The sequence below is a fragment of the Glycine max genome, chromosome 15, assembly GCF_000004515.6.
Source record: "Glycine max cultivar Williams 82 chromosome 15, Glycine_max_v4.0, whole genome shotgun sequence".
Classification (NCBI taxonomy): Eukaryota; Viridiplantae; Streptophyta; class Magnoliopsida; order Fabales; family Fabaceae; genus Glycine; species Glycine max.
In genome coordinates this window covers 19531713-19543505 of record NC_038251.2, presented here as the reverse complement: position 1 = coordinate 19543505, position 11793 = coordinate 19531713, and the positions used below count along the sequence as shown (strand labels likewise).

The 11793-nt window shown below is 32.3% G+C and overlaps 1 long non-coding RNA gene across 3 annotated transcripts; it reads right to left on the bottom strand.

The window, feature by feature from the left end:
- Positions 1 to 733: 733 nt before the first annotated feature.
- Positions 734 to 6685, bottom strand: LOC100783398 (uncharacterized). 3 transcript variants are annotated; one of them, XR_005888633.1, is made up of 5 exons: positions 6431 to 6651; positions 5580 to 5708; positions 4657 to 4915; positions 2886 to 4362; positions 734 to 1423 (listed from the first exon to the last, which is right to left on the bottom strand). It is a non-coding gene; the product is annotated as an uncharacterized lncRNA (long non-coding RNA). The 3 variants fall into 3 exon arrangements; XR_005888632.1 differs by having other exon boundaries at positions 2886 to 4915; XR_005888634.1 differs by having other exon boundaries at positions 2886 to 5708; positions 6431 to 6685.
- Positions 6686 to 11793: the final 5108 nt, after the last annotated feature.

Sequence of the window (11793 nt, the reverse complement as noted above, 5' to 3'; positions counted from 1 at the left end):
ATATATATTCAAACTGTCGACGTTATTAAAATTGTTCCATCACTACGCTCAAACTTACTTACCACTAAACTTATTATATTTAACTTCTCTCATTTATTAATGAATAAACTAAAAGTGATTGTTTTGACTCTTGAGACCGGAAACTTAACAAGTCCTTACAAAGTTGTGTTTTATTACTTCATATGACTTCCAAAAAGACGTTAACTTTTACCTATAATGTGAGTCACATATTTTGCTATAACGAAATAATATATAACAAAATACTCGTAAAGTAATTAAGTGAGGTTTTACTAATTATTTAGATTATTGGTTATTACATTGAGCTAAAAGCCTATTGTAAGAGCCAAAATCTACTATAAAGAAACAACTTATAGGGAGTTAAAAGTCCTTTTGTAAAAATTTTATCGGAAAATTTTATTGACAACCTCAAAGAAATCTTATGTAATTGAGTGACGTTTTACTAATTATTTAGATTGTTGGCTATTACGTTGAGCTAAAAGCCTATTGTAAGAGCAAAAATTTACTATAAGTAGACAACCTATAGTGAGCTAAAAGTTTCTTTGTAAAACTTTCATTAGTAAATTTTATTGACGACCTCGAAGAAGTCCTATATAATACAATGAGTTAAGTTCACTTGAACTCAACTCGAAGATAATATAATGGGTTTAATCATTAATAATTTGACCGTCGATAATAAGATGACTTAGTCATTAATAAGTAATGAGGAAAAATATATATGAACTAGCATGTATAATGAATTATAGTGGACTAACACTACTAGAAATGTGTGTTTTTACGATAGTCATTCTATGACACTTTTTTTAGAACTGTCTTAGAAAACGAACCGGTGATATTTTTGTAATTATCTTACTGAAAAAAGCCTTGTAGGACACACGTTTTAAGACGATTATTGAAAAGCGTCTTAGAATGTGTGTTGGTCATAAAAGTTACGACGGGTTTTATTAAAACACCATCGTTATCTCAGTGACTCTTCGTCTTCAACATTTTAAACCCTTCACTCACTCACTCCTGTTCGTAAATGTCTATCACTTTTCTCACCATGGCCGAGTCCTGCCTCCTCTCTTCTCCCTCACCAAAACCAAACCCCTCTCTCTTTACACCCCCCTCCAAATCCCTCTCTCTTTAAGAATCCAACCACTCCAATCCATTCTCCCTTTTGACTTCCCTTATAGCTCGCTACTCCTTCCTCTTGGCCCTCCTCCTCCTCCTCTTCATCGTCGTGGCCAACGCCGCTGATGACATCCTAATCCGTTAGGTGGTGTCGGATGCCGTCGGCGAAGCGGCGGGAAAAGAGGATGAGGATCACCTGCTAAACGTGGAGCACCACTTCGTAAGCTTTAAGGCGGAGTTTGGGAAGAAGTATGCGACCAAGGAGGAGCACGACCGTCGCTTCGGAATTAGTCTAATTAACATAAGAAGCATTATTACTTAGAACAACAACGTATTAAAAAAATGCATGGGTCAAAAGGTTCTTAAAAAATGCAAATAATATATTTAAATGTTACTTGGAATAATCAAATAATATAACATAAGAATTTAATTTAAATGTACTATCAAGGAAGTCATCAAATAATATATTTATTATTTTAAGAATTAAAAAATTATTATCTTTTTTAAATTAACTAAAATATTTTAGTACATGAAAATAGTTAAAAATTTAAATAATTGAGAAAATTATTAATGATATTCATTAAGTATTGGAATTAGTCTAATTAATATATACTGATGATTGTTCAATTCTATAAATTATTGGAGTCAATTGAACATAATTAGTGGCCATTTTGACAACTAATTATTAATCCTTTAAAAATGGTATTCAAGTCTTTCCACCACCATCAACAAAGAAAGTAAATTTGACATTAATTAAATTTTGAAACTTATGGCCACTGAATCGATCACTTTACTCAGACATGCCTACAATATTGCATACTATTAATTATCACGCAACCTCCCATTAGAGGAGAGTTCTTAATTTTGGGGTATTTTTTTTGGTAATGAATTTTTTGGGGGGTATTTAACAAAACTAGAAAATTAACTGATTGGAAATTAAAAAGTTAATTAGAAGGTAAAAAAGTAAGGGAACTAGAAGCTTCTTTTTTTCTTTTTTGAGAGGGGGAGCTTGAAGCTGATAAGCTAAGTTAACTAATGGAACTAAAATGTATCATAAAACTAAATATTATACCAGCAAATGAGTGCAAAAATATGTAAAAGGACCTAAATGGTGGAATTATGAATAAAATGCTTAACAAATCTCTATTGAATGGGCATAATGATAGCTCAACCAAATATGACTAACACCAACCATTTTAACTAGTATAGAGGACTGACCAAATTATCTTATGCATAAAATGCTATTTATATTTATAAATGTGAAGCTTATTGAAGTGAAAGTTAACTTTCTACCAACAAGGAGGATATAAACGTGCAATGATCTCAAATTCGTGGAGACTATAATTACATATTATATTTACCGATTCTTTTGAAGATATAAAAATTCTCTCTAAATATTCAAAAGGGAATGTAGTATATAGGCTAAACATAAACCACATTGGACACATGCCAAAGATATTAGAAATATGAGCTTATTCCTGGCCAAGGGACCAACCAAGTTGAAGGCCCATGTTCAGCCAACTTATTTATTTATTTATGAGATTCATTATTCAAGAAAGATTAAAATTGGAAAGAATGTTTAATTTTTCAGACTTTTATCTATTCAATTTTTTTTGAAAGAATTCAAATGTGTGCTATAATATATCACTGAAATTTTCACAACTTTTATGTAGCTGCAACAGATGTGAGCATGTGAGATTAACTGATTATTTATTTAATCCACCTACAAAATTAGATGTTTATAACAAAATTACCTGCTGGTCCCATCGCTGCAACTCTTCAGTGTCATCGTCAAAATGTATCACAGCCTCAATCTGCAATAAATCATAAAAATAGACCATAACTTTTTAAAGAGGTTTAGAAACTAAAAACAAGACATGACAAGAAAACCCATATTGAGTTTGGGTTCAGGTTTTTCCCAATAATCAAAAGTCGGATACGGGTACGGATATGAGATTACTACATCTGCCCCGACCCCGAACCCGGACCAGCCCCGCCACTTGAAATTTTTAGAATTTTTACATAATTTAATCAAAAGGCCTAGAATTTTTATTTAAATTTTTTTACATAATTTAATATTCTTTTTTTAACGATTTTTGTAGACACATGCGCTATAATAAATTTATTAATATATAAGTAGTTAAAAATAAATGTTTAACAGTCAATTTATTTTTTCTAAAATCAAATTTTTAATATGTTCTTTACAAAAAAAATATTTTTCTAATTTAAATCGGGTATGGGACGGGGTCGGGGATACCCGATACCCAACGGGTATGGGGATGAGATAATAAATTTTAACCCGTCAGGTATCGGGTACAAGTATGGGGACATGTTGGGGGAGTCGGGGTCGGGAATTGGGGAGACAATACCTGTCCCTGCCTCGCCCCATTGCCATGTCTACTAAAAACCTTACAATAATGTTTTCCCCACTCTGAGAACATATAAAAACTCTCCTCCTACATCATACCCTTTTACTAGTTCCCATACAGCAATCCAACAAGAAGATTCCTTCAATTATTATTTCTATTTCTTTAGAATACTTTTATAAACAGAGGTTGCAATTGTTATTTATACCTGATCAATAGAGGCACACAGAGCTTAAAATGCAAGAGAGGCACACAGAGCTTAAAATGCATGTAACCTAATAACAATAATGTTAAAATGATCTAGACATAAGAAATAAACTGATAGTATAATTTCCCAAACCTAATATTAGTATACAGTTTGCTAGCACTCAAAAGATTGTGCTCAATCATAGCGCGGTCCAGCACAGTGAAAATGTCTGGAAGAAGAGCTTGCTGTGGGAAATGTAAAAGCTGAGGCATAGTGACTATTACTTCCAAATATATGAAGATACCATATAACTAAAATAACCTGATGTGGTTTCAATTCTTTTGCAAAAGCATCAATTTTTGGTTTTCTGAGAATTCTCTCTAAATACACCTGATATTCAAGAGATTCATGTTATGTGATCAGTGTGGAAGGCCATATGACAGAGGAGGGATGGGGAGGGGGAATTTTGCCCGTGTAGTTTGCTGACTCTAATGCATTTGAATTGGCTTCCATCACCATAGTGTCTAGAGATTCAGTGGCAATAATATGGCACTTTTTTCGAGAGGTGCAACAATTAATTACTTGAAATTGTTGATACAGAAGACATGACTTTAGATCTTGAATGTCATCTGGGGGGATTCTAGGCAAATGTTTTTCTTCGGACCAATGTTTTCTCAGCTGTGTAAGTAAAAAAAAATAATTCAAAGCACACTCATTTAGCTTAGCAGGTAACAATTAAGAAAGTAATGTATTGACATTACCGTATACTACTTTAGTTCAAGTTACAAATTGTAGAACAGAAATTCATGTAGGATCTTTCCATAAACGAGTAGATGTAAAATATAAACTTTGGTAAACAACTTGGCAATTCAGAAGGATGTGGAAGATCATCACAGAATAAAGTGCCCAAAAAGTATAAACATAAAGATTGATGTAATTATATCATCAGCAGGCCACCTAAATTTCATATACCTTGATCAAACAATGAATTAATCAAAAACACAACTTTCTCATCACTAGTAAACTCAGAGGTGAGTTTGTCCTCCTTTTCACGCAACACTAAAGCCTTCACTAAAGAGAGACTTAAGTTTGCCTTCTCTCTGGCAGATGACGAACCTCTTGATGAAGCTACAAAATCTTTGATCGAGTTTGTTTGCCCTCAAGACTTGGTCAAAAAGCCCAAAATTTTAATAGGCTAGTTGTATCGTTATTCATTAACCTGAAAATCATTCTGAATAACAAGAACAAGACACTCAAATATTTACACTACTCTTGCTTTAGTCATTATGAAGAAAATTTGAACAGCTATTACTGTTGGGTTGAAAAAAAAATGCATTAACCAATTGAGAGTAAGAAATAGACATCTCAGTTGCGAGAATTTGGTTAACAGAATCCTGCCTTATTCGATAAAAAGAATGGGGTATTTGGTCACAGTAGTTAAGCCTTCAACCGAGGGAATTGCTTCTGAAGCTTGGATTAATATTTTATATCACACATAATTAAATAAATCAATATGTGTATTTGAATCCAAAAAACATGCTCAGTTTACTAGAAAGAGTTCTCGGGCAGTTAACCATGAGATTATTAAGCATGGAGTATTAACTCATCACAAGCATACCATGTACGCATCAAATATTTTTCTAGCTTATGAGTAATGAAAGTGACATGTTCAGAATGACCCTGTTGAAAACAATGCTCATAGCTGACACTTGGCACTCATTATCAGAATTTCTAATATATTGGAAAAACTGCCTGGTTTAGAAACTTTTAATTGGAAGATAAAATCATTGAATTAAAATGTTCCAGATCTTCTTAGCTTGGCATCAAGATCATTTTTCACATTGATTGAGGATGTACATATTTTCATCATAAAATGGAGTAGAGGCCATGCTTACATCGCCAACTTTATCTATTACTTCGACTTCCTTTCTCCCTCTTCGCATGTTGTTTGTTCTATCTTGCCAACCCTGCTTTGTTCCTATATGTGGAGGTCTCCACTTTATATGCTTCAGTTCATCAAGAAACTGAAACATCCCATTACAAAAATAAAATAAAATCAATTTTGCCTAATAAGTATCCAAACATAACACAAACAAATAAGTGATCTTATGCTAAGCATCTTAGACTTAGACACATTTTGGACTGTAAGCACCTATCTGGTTCAAAACAAAACAAAATTTATTTTTCTCATTAATCATAATAATGTCACTTAATTTTCACTTTATTTTTCCTGCATTCAAAATTTTGTATAAGAAATGAGTAAACAACTTTTCCCTAAGGGAAGTAACATACAAATACTACGAATTTTCATTAGTTTCATAAAGTGACACACATCAAAGCTTAAGAACCTAGTTCATGTGTATATATTTTTTAGCCAAAAACAAAAAAACAAAATTGCATTTCAACCAACAACTATCTCTAAAATAAGCTAATCCAAACAAACACTCGTGATGTAAATTTTCATTTCCACACTCTAGCTTCATTTAAAACCAAACAAATATACTTCCCTTTGATAATTAAAAAAAAATCAGCACCACAGACAGAAGGGAATATATCAGTACGACATTCCCATAATTCCAAACCGTAAACACAAATTAGATTCAAATAGTTAAAATTAAATTCAACGTCGTCTATTTTTTTCAATACACACACACACACACTATAAGAAAATAAATTCAATAATAACGCAACGAGAAAGAGAACGAGAGAAAAAAGAAGGGAAAAACACGCAATTACTATTACCCACCTAGATCGATTTTGAAGTCCATGAGAACATGCTTCGCTTTCGCGGCTGCGGAATGGAACGCAGTTCGTGCTTTGGACATGAAAGAGCTCGTTTGAGAAGGAATTTGATGATAGAGATGAAAGAATGAATACAAACTTGCAACTGCGCATATGACCCATGGCTGTGGCTATCACTCGCTTGAAGCTGCGCGATGCTCTCTTCTCTCCACTTTGAAACCTAGATTCTATTCTATTTATTTATTCATAAAAGAAAAAGACAGTTTTTCTAAAACTGTCTTAGAATGGTAGTTTCTAAGGCGTTTTTTGTAAAACCGTCTTAGAATAATTGTATTTATTTACAAAAATGCCACCGCTTTTCTTTCTAAAATGGTTTTCTATCAATCGACTTAAAATCAGCATCGTAAAAACAACTTTTTCTAGTAGTGATAGGATTATTGTGAATATGACATCAATAATCTAGATAGATAAATATATATGTAATGGTTTTTATTGGATAAAGATTAATAGATCTCATTTATTAAATTGCATATATAGATGATGTATATGTGGATGTCATCATTGAACTAACTTAATTGAGAATTCTTAATAGTTAATATTACCTTGATATGTCAATAGAAAGTTCTCAAGAAGAAATATAATAATTTCCTTTGACTTGAGATTATCATAGTAATTAACAAGTTATTTGTTATATTTTAATTTCGGACACCTAATGTCTTAGGGCACTAGTTGAATGAATATTGTATATGATTAAATACTTGTAAAGTTAGTGATTAATCAAGAAGGAATTCATCAAATCTAGGTAATGAGTTTGAGCTCTATGATAAAATTAAGACCTTAGTTAGGGCAATTGAATGAAAGAGGAAAAGAGTTTCTTAAGTCATTCATTGATTGAATGTGTTAGCTTATTAGAGTTTGACAATAGTACGATACTCTATAGTTAACCTTGAGCTACAAATGACATAAGAAAATATTACATTATTCTTCTATATATTGGTTCTTGAAGGTAAAAGATGTTACTTCATGCTATCTGGACGTTAAGGAGTGTTGTTAGACACCTTCCTTGATTAGTAAATTAATTATGATTAATTTACTACCAATTTAGTATTGAACATACGGGGTCACACACCAACGAGTGTTCCAATCTTTGTAAAAGAAAATAATTTATTTGATAATTAAATTAGAGAATTTAATTTACTCAAATAAATATTTTAGTGGAATATTATTATATTTTTTGCTAGCACCAATAATATAATTAATATAAAAAAGAGAGTATTATTTTATGAATGTGGAAGTTGTCCATAAAATAAGAACAATATTCTATTGCTACATATAAGGATCAGATCATGTGATTAATTATCGTAATTAGTCAAGTAATTAATTATGAAATATCTTTGTCGTATATTAGGAAGCTTCTTAAAATAAAAGATATGAGATAATTTTTATTTTTGTAAAGATAAAGAGATATGAAATTATTTTAAATAAAATATTTTCTTTTTTTTCTTTGAAAAAAGGCCTAAATCCATATCTCTTTAACATTATAAATAGAAGCATCTACCTAAGGCAAATTGCGCTAGAGACAAACTAGAAAAGTTCAAGTCTAGTTTTAGACTTAAAAAGTAGAAAGAAGATTTGTTCTTTAGAGTTCCACTCATCAAAGAGTTGATGATAGAGATTGGTCTTGGTGTGGATACATGTAAAGTCTTCACACTATTGAGGAAAAATTTATTGCTTCAAGAATGCACATCCGGGTACACAAACCTATTTTTCTCTATTTATTATTGTGGTATATTTTTTAATGCGAAATAGATCATAATTTTCCACTGCAAGTGTTGGGAACACTTCTATGTAACTATGAGAAGGCTAGCATAGTCTAGGCTAATGCTTCAAACCTCTCTAGAGGCTTCTTAATCAAGCTTTGTCTTATAAACGAAATAAACCATTAATAGCTAACTGTAGATAACTAAGAATTTTCTTCTAGGATGTTCGTTGGCACTAAAACTCTAGATTCAGAAGGAGTTCTGCTTCATCAGTCAACTTGCCACATGAAACGCTAAGAAATATATAAAAATTTGCTTCTTGTAGTTTCTCAAATTTTTACTATTTCACTCTATTCTTTCTTCTATGCATACATCTAGCATAATTTGAATTTTGAAATGTAGCTATTAGTGTTTTTTGTTATGTGGTTACCCTTATAACATCTTTTGGTGCTTGTCATGGGTGTTGCTTTTGAAGATTGTTCTTCTGCAGAATGTCACTGATGATGCTTTTGATGACTAGAGTGCTTATGTATCAGTCTTGTTGTCTTTAGGTTACTTTGTCTCTTCATGTGGACTTAATGACTTATGCTAGTTTGTACTCATGAACACCTGCATTTCTTCTTTAGAACTTGCAACTTCTAATTGGGTGTTTCTAAGCACTTTGCATAACTCTTGCTTATCCTATTGCTTCTGGTGTATGCTTTTGAATAATGAAGATATCTATATCTTGTTCCTTTTAAGTTAGCACCAGTGTCGTGTACGGTTGTGGTCAATCGACCATGGGTCATCCATTTCACATAGGTCAGTTGAGGACGACCGTAGTGACTCTGCTACAACCATGGTCAATTTGTTTTCATTATATGTTAAACAAAAAAAAAAGGATGGATTTTCTCACGACAACTTTGAGGCATAGATGGATTTTCTAAGGTAGCTGTAGGACGGGACCGCTTCTTCTGGGGTTCACCTCTATCTAGAGGAGGTTTTTCTTTTTCATTTTCAGTTTTTTAGTTCAACATTTATGTTCAATTGTTATTTTAGTAAACTAGTTTAGTCCATTTTATTTCAGTCTTTTATTTTGTTCTTATTCTCTTTTGATGCATTGAGGACATTACATGTATTAAGTGTATCATTGCTCCCCCAACTTTGAACCCTCTATGATATACGTGATTTTTTGCATTGTTTTGGTTCTATCACTGTGAAAATTTCTTGGGTTTAGGATTTTGTGTTTTCAGTTATTCCCTTGTTAAATAAATAAATAGTGTGTATTGGGGTAATTAGAGTTTTCTTTAGGAGGGAACATTAGCATGTATATGACTATGAACCATTTCTTAGAGCTACCCTCAGATATATGAGTTTTGAGCCTTGATTCTCTTGGTGTGTGAATTGATCCTTTTAGTAGCATTGTTTTATTATGTGTTTGACATGAATATCCTTGGATGAGTTCTGAATTTTCTAAAAAGATGAGACATTGATAAGGTTGCTTAGGACCTGTGAATCTCTTGATAAGTTTTTCCCTATTTGATCACTTTGAGCCTGAATGATTATCTCTTTTTGGTCCTTTGAGCTATATTATGTTAACGGTTGATGTGAGGAAAAAAGAGGGAACTAATGTATAATATTATAGGTTGTGCCAGAGAGTAAATCGCAACTACTTCTCTCAAGTGAAATTAAAAATAAAAATAGGTTGATAAAAATAAAAATAATTAAAGCAAATAAAAAGAGAGAATGAAAAATGGATCAAAAGTTTGGGAGAAAAGAAAGATGCAAATATAGTTAAAAGTTCCTTCTTGCTTTTTGAGTGTTTTCATATGATTGAGTGGAACTCTTTGTTAGCCTGTTTCTTTGAGTACCTACCTTACATTACATACATAGCCCTATTACAAACCTAATATTTCTTACTTGTTTTGAGTTTTTGGGATTTATCTAAGTTGAGTTGATTGATATACAAAGTTTTGAACTTGTTTATTGAATTGTGTTCTTGAGTATGACTTTCTATTTGTATAACACTGAGAGATAGTGAGCTGAGTGAACTTGAAGTTCTTTTGAGACTACTTGCATGTTGATTATAAGCCTAATGAATTCCTGAGTTAATTTCTAATGCCCAAATGTGTGAGTTTTACTTTTGAATAAATGGGGATTTCTTATACATGAGTTTATTCTAGGGAAAATTTGTTTTGATTTAGAACTAGAACAATTTCTTGGGGACAAGCGATGTCATTTTTATATGAAGATTTGAAGACTTTGCCACTTGGTCACGGTCGTAATTATATGGTCAACTTTTCCACTTCTACTCGAAATGGGACTTCACCTCACACTTGTACTCCAACAATCTTTTTCTTAAGTGTGAGTCTCTTCCACACGATAGCCTCCCCCTCGAGTGAAAGTCATTATCATCCACGAGTATTTCATAGTAGCCCTTAGTGCCCATATGCTATGGGTACTTGCACTGCCGCTCCACCCACGAGGAGATTTACACCAATGAGCCATGAGCAACCACATAAGGGAACTTGATACCATACTTTAACCCAAAACCTTAAGGCTCAGGTTTATGGGTCTTTTCCTCACTTATATGGTGCTTAACTTTTCCACTTCTACCCAATGTGGGACTTCACCTCACACTTGTACTCCAACTAGTATGACCATAGTCCGCCTAATTATAGTAATTATCCTTAGGAAGCTATAAATAGGGTGCCAGTGTTTGTAACTTGAGACTTTTTGCCAATTCTATGAATTAGAGAGCACTTTTGAGGGTTTTGAAGGTTGTGAAGCGTAGGCAACACCATAAGAATGAATTGTAATCATAATTCTTTCCTTGCTGGTATGTCTATGCTAATTTCATATAGGCTTTCTAGTTATGCTTTGATCATGAGCGACTAGTCACCTTAGTCCAAAGGTTATGATGTAATTGTCCAATTGTACTCTTTTCTCTAATCTTAATGGAATTCCTCAGTATTTTATGTTAATTAATTATCTTCTTTATTTCTATTGTTATTTGGGAAATGATCATTCTTATGCTTAATTGAATGTACTGTGGTGATCATTTATGTATGTTTGGTAGACGAAGATAGAGAATGTTTTATACCAAATTTCATGATCAAACTATTTGGGTAATCTTTGATCGATTAATTAATCCTTAATTGATCATCTTTGGCATTGATCATATCCTTTAACTTAAATTAATATATCTATGATAATTAGAGTATTGATTTAAGGCAAAGAGCATCCTTTCACCTTGATCATAGGTTTTGGTTGACCTTGGGAATCAGTAATTAATTGTGGGAGGAATTTCATGAGAATTAGGATTGAGGGAAAATTAGTAGTAGCGAATCATAATCTCCGGTCACTTTTAATATCACTTAAATCTCTCTTTCGTAATACTTTATTTGTTTTCTCTTAAAATCAAAAACCACAAAGATACTTCAATCGTTTTTCAATCATCTCAACTGTTTAGTTTAATAATTTTGACTATTTTGAAAATACCACTGATTTCTAGGGTTCAATATCCGGACTTTTAGTTCATTATTACTACTGCGTAGGGTACACTTGCCCTTGTACGAATATTATTTTTACACATTAATGCTTCTTGATGTTGCCTTGTCTTATAAAC